Genomic DNA, 9,913 nt, shown 5'->3' on the forward strand with positions numbered 1-9,913 from the left:
CCCAGAGAAGATAAGTATTTCTAGAGCCCTCATTTCATGGCCAGCAGTGCAGGTCAGGGTGGGGGCAAGATAAAGCAAAGCCAGCGCCTCTGGGACTTACGATCGCTTAGGAGAAATGAGAGGCACGGCCATGCAATGGTTTGGGTCATTTACGTGTCCACCCAAGAGTCCCTCCTCTGGCCACACTGCCTTCCCGGCATGCTTTGGAAAATGCATGTCCTCAACCAGCCACGCTCCTGAGGATCTGATGGGGCAGGAGGCCCCTTTCTGAGCAAAGGGAAGCAGAGATGGCTTGTCCCTGCCCTGCCCCCACCCCCCAGCCCTGCTGGGATCCACGAGGGTCCCTAGGGAGGGAGGCAGAGGGAGGTCCACAGTCCAACCCTGAGGGCACTGACAGTTCCACCTGCATTCCTGTCCTAATGTGTTCTTCCTGCCAGTGTCCCAGCCTGCAGCTGGGACAGAACGCCCACATGCACTGCAGGCTCCACTGTGCCAAGGGCTTTCTCACTTGTCTGCTCACTTGAGCCTCACAAGGAGGGCATCCTTCTTCCCTTTTTACAGATAGGGAAACTGAGGCACAAAATGGTTAAGTGACTCACTGAAGGCCACGTAGCTAGGAAGTCAACCCAGGTCTTTGCCTCCAAATCTATGTTCTTTGTATCCTATGTTACCTTCAGCCTCCCCCACCCCCAGCTGAGACTCTCCCTGCTCCTGTCCATAAACCGGTTCCTGAACAAACCCTCTGGCCTCTCCACCCTTAGCAGCTCAGTGTTGCACTCTCCCTGGAAATTAGTGCTTTCTGAGACGATCACTAGGTGGGTACTTTACCCATGGTGCACCCCCTTAACAATATTTAGCCACACCTGCTCACTTTGTGTGTGTATTTATTTTAATGAGTCTTTTGTGAGAACATTGCAGACTCCAAGACACTTAAATATTTTCTCGTATATCCCTGAGAACAAGAACATTCTCCAGCCCTGGCTGGTGCAGCTCAGTGGATGGAGCGCCGGCCTGAGAACCGAAGGGTTGGTGGTTTGATTCCCAGTCAGGGCACATGCCTGGGTTGTGGGCAGTGTCCCCAGATGGGGGCGTGTGAGAGGCAGCTGATTGATGTTCCTTTCACATGTTGATGTTTCTCTCCTTCCCTTCCTCTCTCTCTAAAATAAATAAATAAATAAATAAATAAATAAATAAATAAATAAATAAAACCTTCAAAAAAAAAAAACCATTCTCCAAAAGAACCACAAGGCCATCAGCACATCCAAGAAATTTGGCATTGACACGATACTGTCTACTGCACAGTCTGCGCTAAGACTTCCCCGATCGTCCCTCGTAATGTCCTTTATAAGTTTTTCCTGATTCAGGGTCCACCCAAGAATCGGGCAGTGATTACATTGTGTTGCCACGTCTCTCTAGCCCCCTGTAGCTGCGAAGAGTCCCCCTGCCTTCTTCACTCTCGTGACATTGACACGTTGAATTGTTCAGACCAGGTGTCTTGCAGAATGGTACTCAATGGAGATTTGTCTGATTGGCTCCTTATGAGTGGAGTCCGCTTACGGTTAGATCAGATTTTGGCAGGAAATCTACTTGGGTGCCGTGTGTCCTCTGTGCATGTTGTCAGGAGCCACGGGATGTCAGCTTGTCAACCTTACCAGGGATGCTGGATTTCATCACTTGGTTAATGTGGTTTCCGCCAGACTTCTCCAATGTGAAGTTGCCTTTTTCCCTTGGTGATTCGTGTGATTGATGACTCATCCACGGGGTGATGCTCTGAGACTGTGGGAATATCCTGTGGCCCAACATTTTACCCAATAGTTTCAGCCTCCATTGGTAGTCCTTGCCCACATCGATTGCAAGTGGTTTTCTCCTGATTCTGTCATTCCTATTTTTAGTTGGCATTCTTCCATAAAGACGAGATTTCCCTTCTCCCTTAACCCCATGGCATTCCTTTTAATCTTCACAATCGCACTGAAGGATAAGAATTCTTACTCCATTTCACAGATGAGGAAACAGGTTTGGGGAGCTTGAATCATTTGCCAAGTGAGTGTCAGAGCTGAGTTTCAAGCTCGGGCCTTTCTCATGCCTGAGTTCACACCCACTGCCCTATGGAATCTTCTCAAACCCCCCGGTTTCTTCTCTGGTGACCTAGCTCTGCGCAGGGAGTGCGAAGAGGAGCCATCTTCCGGTAGAACTGCTGCAGCGGTCGTGAGAGACATTTAGATCAGTGGTGAGGGCAAGGAGAGGGAGATTCCTCTCTCGAATCCTGAGGCAGCCTTGCTCCTATCTCCCTGGACCACCTCCATCCAAACTTAGAGGCTCAGCAGTGCCTCAGCCTCCCTCTTTGCTGCTCCTGACGACCCCCTATCCCCACCAGGCCTGCTCTGGTCCTTGCTGGATTCCCAGCTCTGCGGAGCATGACTGCGGTGGTCCCAAGCCCTGGAGCTCCTGAGATGGGCCCAAAGTCAATTATTCTGCCTCTACCAACTCCTAGAGACACACGGAATGATCCCATATGTCCAATTTCTAGCAGGGGAAATGTGGTCACTGTCTAGGTATCCAGCATAGCCTGCCAAGCCCTGCTCTAGGAGGACGTCTGTCAAAGACCAGAGGAATGATCTGTGATTGGTGTGGGGACATTCTGGAGAGAGAGTCATGGGGCAGGGTCCTCTGCTTACCGCCCCCCATCCTTTCCTACCACTTCTCACATCTCTTACCTGGTGTGCCTTCTTGTAACCAGTCACTTAGCAAACTAAGTGGCCACCTAGAGGGTTCCAGGCATGTGCCAGGGTATCGCGGTGACAAGACTTAGGCTGGGCCTTCAGACAAGGAAAAGGGATCACCAGGTGTTGAGCCCTCTGAAGGGCCCCTCACTGCACACGAGCCCGAGTGTCGTTTCCTGGATCATCTCGGTTAACCACTGTGACCACCCTAGGGCTACGTAAAACCACAAACCCATTCCATAGGTGAGAAAACTGAAGCTCAGGGAGGTTCCCTTGGCATGCCCAAGTCCCACAACAAGCAATAGGGCTGGCTGGAAATGAAGCAGCCCCTTCATGCCTCTGGTCCCACCGTGTAGAGCATGGCTTGTGCAAAGGTCTGGGGACCAGGGAGGAGGTGGCATCAGGGAATTGTAATGATTCGGTGTGGCTGGTGGTATCTTCCTCCCTTTCACTCTGTCCTCCTCCTTCTTGCTTTCCTCTCCCTCCCTCTACCTTTCTCTCCTCCCTGCATACCTGCAGTGCAGAGGCTGACAGCCCCTTGGGTTCTTATCCCCTTTACTCCCATCTCTCCATGAGTCCCAAGGGCCTGTGGGGCCCACATTCCTCCCTGGCTCTGTCTCTCGAGCCCATTAGTGTGTTTACGTGCCGGAGCCCTGGAGGGGTCCCTGACTCTCCCTGCCCAGCCTCCACCACAGAGAGTGGACAGTTGAGAGGTGGAAACTGGTCGGAGCCACAGGAGAACCTGACCCAGCATCCGAATTCCTGCCCCTCTGTCCAAACAAGTCCAGGGCAGCCCCTAGTAGCCCCCCGGGTGCCTGCACCCCTTCCCACACAGCCCCTCCTGTGGCTGACAGGCCCTAATCTCAGCTGTCTTCATGCAGCCAGCCCTCCGAGCCTGGGGTCACCTGATGCCGACACATTTTAATTCAGAAGCTGATTTCTGCTTGTTGGCAACATGTCATTTCTGAAATTGCTTTCTCTGCCCAGAGGCAGGAGATGTCAGAGCCGTGCAGGTGTTACAGCAGAGCCTCCCCCCCTCCAAGTTCAGGAAGGATTAAGGGGCTGGGGGGGGCACACATTAGATCCTCAAGCTCAGCTTCTCATGTTTCCGCAAGGGCCGGGGGGCCAGGGATGGGGGATGCTGGGAACAGCCCCAGCTTTCCTCCCCTGACCAAAGACAGAGGCCCAGAGCAGGGTAAATGAAGTTGCTGCTGCTCCCAATTCTGACAGTCTCCACGGTAGGTGGTTTGGAGCGCATCCTGTACAGGTGCCAGGCGCCCAGCGAAGTACCTCTCTCGTGTCACTGTATTTGAATCTCCCGACGACCCTCGCAGTCGGGGCTGGCTTCGCCTTTGCTTGCTTCATGGCTTGGCCTAAATATCATCAGCGAAACTGGCCGACTCCCCTGACTTTCCCACTCCTGCAACCCATCACATTGTTATTTGCTCCTTTTACATTTTCTTAGCATTTTGTATATACCTTGATTAGCAGTTATCTCGATATTGGCATCTTTATTAGATAGATGAGTGAAAAGACAAATGAATGAATGAATTTATGAATCTTTCTCTCCATATTGTTTCCCCATCCGCATTGCCCTCCCCAGCTGTGTCCTACCATAGCACGCTTCCCAACATGTTGGCTCCTCACTGGCCGAGCTCCCTGCCCTTTTCTCTCCTCCCTTTTCCTCCCCTTCCCAATTCCCAGAGCTCCTGGCTACCACTGGGAATGAAGCTGTGCAGAAACTTGAACCTGAAGCTTCCATGAGGTGAGGGCTGCTTTCTACAGCCCCAGGCAGGAGTGAGCTACGCTAGCTGGAAAACAGCCTTCTGGCCCCCTAGTTAAGATGGTGCATGGGCCACCTCACCTCTCCAAGGTGGTCATCACTTCCCAGCTCCACCTGCTTCTCCACCTGTCACTTCCTCTTGCCTTTCCTATTAGCTCTTCAGAGGATCTACGGCTGTGTGTACTTGACCCTTGGGCAGAGCTAGGGCAATGGCCGGATTGGCTGGTGTGGAGAGAACTGTCCGGAACCACCTCAGGCATCTGTTGCGTTGGTACTGAGCAGTCACTTTAATGAAAAGGCTTTCGAGTCTATCGTTTCCTCTTAGTGCCGGCATAAAGCAGTACCAGCTGGAAGGGGTAGAACTAGAGAAGACGCCAACAATCCATTGAACTACAGATGTAACAGGCCCCTTCCCATTCCACAGAGGAGGCAATGGAGGCCCCAGGTGAGCAGCAGCAGCAGCCGCAACGCCCTGCACACAGCGTGGGGTCAGGAGTGGGAGGGCACCAGGGGCTTCGGAAGCGTGGCAGTGCTGTTTCCTGACACGCGGCTCTTTGCTTTGTGCTCGCGTACTGAGGGCCACTATTTCTGTCCCAGGTAAACAATTAAACTAAAAAAAATTAAATCAGGATCCATTTCACAGAGGATGGTCAAAAGTCCAGGAAGGAGGGACAGGTGGTCCTTAAAAGTCAGATCAACAGAGTCCCCAGGCAAGCCCTGTCTTGGGAGCTAGAGCCAAGTGGGCAAGTTACCTTTCTCCTCTGAGCCTCGCACAGGAGAGCAAGCAAGCAAACGAACTACCAGCACCAACAAAATCCTCTCTACAGATGTCCCTTGATAGGTAGCTAGATTGATAGACAGATTACATACGAGATACTCCTACTATGTGTCAGGTTCTGTGCTGGGCCCTGGAGATGAAGCAGTTAACAGGGCAGGCACAGGCTCCTAAAGACAGATAAACAAGTCATCAGTACTGGGGGTGATGAAACTGACATCCCTGGCCGCCCCAGGCAGCTGGGGACTGGTGGGAGGGCAGGGAGACTTCTCACTGTATGCCTGGTTGTTGCTGTTGGGTGGAAACCATGTGAATGCCTTACTCACCCCTCAAAATAAATAAAAAGTAGAATCAGTATAAAGTGTGATGAGTGTTCACGAGGGGTAAGTACAGAGTGCTTAGTGAACACTGCAGGGGTGTGGGGGCAGAGCTGGCCTAGAAGAAGTGAGAGAGCCCCCCACCCCACCCCAGAGGAGTGACAGCCCAGTTCCAGCCTGAGCCACAATGAGGCCTTGGGCAGGGGAGGAGTCTGAGGGGGGGGTGAGGGGTGCAGGTGCCAGGGGGAGGTTAGAGCATGAGGTGATAAAACCAGCCTTGCAGCATCATTGGGAGGGTTAGAGGGTTTTTCTAGAAAGTGCCTGGCACCCAGGCTGTGCTCAATGTACGGTCACCACGGCTACCATCATTCTCCAATTGCTGCCATCAGCAGGGGCTAGGGAGACGGCCCCCATGCTGCCACTGACTCTACAATGCATTCCCGGGTGGCAGGAGCTCCCTGCACTGGGGCAACATTTCATAGTTTATACGGATCCAGCGGGAGGTGCAGGAAGGCAGAGAGAAGGCCTAAGCTGAGGGGGCCCTTTTTCGGGGGCGGAGGTTGACTCTTCTAGAATCAGCCCCCCTCCCCCAAGACATAGGACTAAAACAACCCCGGACTTCTGATGCAGGGGACAGCTTCCCCAGGTGGTTTCATCACATGTCACAGACAGACCGAGAATCCTTCCCCATGCTGGGAAGGGACAGAATCCCCTCCAGTGTATGGCACAGCAATGGAAACTAGCGTTGTGACCACTGATGATGCTCCGATGCCCCCTCCTCACAGCCCCCCCACAGGAGCGTGGAACTGGATGTACTCAGTACCCCCGTCTTACAGATGAGGCGTGCAAAGGTTAAGTGATCTTCATGAGATCATTTCATGAGGTCACATGGTCAGGCTTTGATCCCAGGTGGCCTCTTAGCCATTACTGGCCCCAAAGCAGCGCTCCCATGCCTCAAATTTTCTCTGCTTGCCTGCTCAGCCCTTCCCTGCAACAGGAAGCGAACCATTTCCTTCGACTCAGCAGCCGACTAAGCGCGACTAAAACCTTATTTGTGTCCTAGACTTAGAACCCACGGTGACATCAATGCGATTTTGAAAATCTGATTCCCAGGGAGGCCGGATGGTCAGGGGTTGACTATATGTAGATGCAGGATGGGGTGGGGTGCACAGCTCACTTAGAGGTGTTGCACTTGGAACCGGGCCCTCTGGGATGTGACAACCTTAGCCCAATAGGAAGTGCTTCCCTCCAAAGGGGACTCAGCAGGTCTCCCGCGTGGTTGGCCAGGGCCAGAGAGGAAGAGCCCTGACCCCGGGAGGGCTGCGGGCTAGCCAGCTGGAGACCATGCTCCCTCTCTCCTTCTTGGAAGAAATCAGAAGTCATACCTTAACCTACAGCTTCACCATGACCTCGGCAGGGCCTAAGCCAACTGTCGATGGTCATAGCCTCCAGCCTCTGGTTGGCTAAATGGACCTTTGACCTCTGACTCCTAAAGGCTAATCAAGTCCTCTGACCTCTGTTTCTGGCCCCCTTCTCCCTGGCACTCACCTGGCCCTCATCATCCATGCCTGAGAGGTAGGTATGAGCTCAGGGCCTGTCCTCCCTTCCAAATCCTGCAGGCAGGGGCTCCATGCAGCCCAAACATGATAGTTGCCTCACTGACCCCTGAGTGAGGCCTTTAACTTTTGACCTTTAGAGAGCAGAGGAGGGCCTCTGCGGGCAGCAGACCCCAGCCTTTCGGTCAGGATCAGCATTCGTTGTTGATGGACCTTTCTGTGCTGTACTTTCTACATTGTCTATAATGAGGGTGGTAACACTCACACCCACGTCAGGAGGATTACAGTTGTTAATATGAGAGCTTGGATCAGTGCCTAGCACTCTGCAGCTCTAAGCAAGCATTAGCTGCTCTTAGTGTTATTTTCATTGCCGTTATTGGGACACTCTGCCCCCCGGACTCCTGGGCAGCCCCTTTCACACCACCACTTGGGTCCTGCCTGAGTCTCCATACCCCAAGCCCTGCCTCGTTCTTGGGTCTGCTCTGTCTCTTTGTCCCCCATTCCTCCTCCTCCTCCTCTCTCCCCTTCCCTCCCTGCTGTCCTGCGGCTCCTGCGGCTCTTTGCTGGCTAATAATGCTGCTGTCACTTCAGATTTGAGCCCATTATGTTCCTTCAGCTCAGCTTAAAATTTCTGTGGTTTCCTAGCTCTACCTAAAGTGCCCCATGAGGGGCAAGGGCTGCCCCGCTGAAGGAGGCTTCGGGAGGGGGAAGGCAGATCTGTGAATTCCCCAGGTGGGTTCTCCTGGACTCCTGCCTATGGGAGATGGGGCTGGGCTCGGGCGAGAGGGGCTGGGAGGAGCAGCCTCGCCATGGGCTGCGCTCAGAAGACCAGAGAGCTGGAGGTCTCAGAGTCTTGGCCTCATTGCCCTACGGGAGACTCCCATCCTGTCCTGTGACTGAGGGAGTCACACTGGGGATGTCTTGGGCACTGACCACTCTGAGAGCAGTCCCAGAGTCATGGAATTCTGCAACAGAAAAGCTCCTGGCAAAACCACTGGGCCCAGCCCTTGGGTGGAGGTCCAGAGCCTCCACATATGTGGCCTCCTTGGCATGGCCTTGTCCTTGGAAGCCCTTCTCAGACCTGGCCACCAGCCTGCCATCCTCAGGCCCAAGCTCCAAGGATCTCACCAGACACAGGGGTATCCCTCAGAAACCCTGGGTAAGGCTCACAGGAAGAGACAAAAGCGGGAGCAGGGGAATGGGAGGCGGTCAAGTGCTGGGAGCGAAGGAAGACAAACCAACAACCACTCCCATGAGCACTCTCAGCGGCCCAGCCCTGTGCCAGGACTTGGCAGGCTTCGTCTTCCTTTGCTCCCACAACAGCCCCCCGATAGGCTCTCCCGTCACCGCTTACAGGTGAGGAAGCTGAGGCCCAGAGAATGAAGTGCCCAAGGTCATTCAGCAGGGAAGGAGGAACGTGGGGTTTGAAGTCAGGTTGGTCTGTCTCCTTGCACAGCATCTGACGAGGAGAGAGACCCCCAGCAAAATCTTAGGGGCTCTCCCTGGCTCGCCCAGCCCCTCACAGACCTGGGTGCAGGCCCCTGACCTTTCATGTCTGGGTCTTCTCTGCTCTGTGATGCAGCTGTTATGTGTTAATAATCACACCTAACCCTTGTGTAAGGCATTCCCTGCACCAAGTGTCTTCCGTGGCTTTCATTCTTTTGTCGAGCCGTGCGGTGGCCAACAAGGTAAGCTGGGTATGACTCTCCATCTCCTCTCGCAGATAAGGGAACTGAGGCTCAGGAACTCAGGCGAGGTCTTCAGGGCCCAGACGTGCAGAGTGGGGACACTGGGCTCTGATTCCTCTAATGGACGAGAATCGTCATGCATCCCTGCCCTCTGCAACTCTTCCAGCAGCGCTGCCCCAGCAGCTGAGAGACTTCAACTGGGTACCCGAGAGGCTTCATCAGAGCCCCTCTCACCTTCCCCTGTCCCAGTCCATCTGTTCAGTGGGCAGGATGTCAGTTTGCCTATAGAGAACACCAGGGAGAGAATCACCATGAAATACCTCCCACCCTACCTGGCCCCACGGCCTTCCAGCCAGAAATGCCCGCACACATGGTCCCGCCTCACCCTGCCACCAGGTGCACCTCCTTCCCTGTGCTTGGCTCACAGGGCCAGAGGACCACCCTCTGTGGGGGCTTCAGGGACCCCAGAGTTTTCTCGGGTCCAAAAGAAGTGGTCCCTGTTTCTAGTAAAGGTTAACGCTGTCCCCAGAGATTCCAAGTCCTTCCCTTTACACTTCTTGGTGGCTGGACATGTCACACATTCCTTCTCGTAAACCTTTGCTGTCTATCCCCAGTGAGCTCCTCAGCTCTTTCCTACCCTCTGGCGCACATCTCCAGGTCCCACTCAAGACGTCCCACGCCCCAGGCAGCCAAACCACTTCACCTCTCCCTGAAGGTGGTCACATCTTCCTGCCTCTCTGCCCTCACTCCTGCCAGCCGTGCTGAGAATGACTTACCTCCCTTTGCTCACCTAATTCACGGCTACCCCACCCTTAAAAACTCAGCTGTAGAAAACTTTCCAACACTCCCCAGAGCAAATCACTCCATCTGAGCTTCCACGATCAGATGTCTTTTTTTTCTTGACATTGGCACTGACCATCATACACTGTGGGCAACTGTGCTCCCATCTCTCTCTCTCTCCCCCTACTGGGCTGCAGGCTCCTTGTGAGCAAGGTCTGGTTCTAATCCACCTCAGTTCCTGAAAACTTTCTTCCTCTTCTTCCTTCCCTCTTTTCTGCTTCCCTTCATCCCTCC

Source organism: Desmodus rotundus, chromosome 9 (genome assembly GCF_022682495.2).
Source record: "Desmodus rotundus isolate HL8 chromosome 9, HLdesRot8A.1, whole genome shotgun sequence".
Lineage (NCBI taxonomy): Eukaryota > Metazoa > Chordata > Mammalia > Chiroptera > Phyllostomidae > Desmodus > Desmodus rotundus.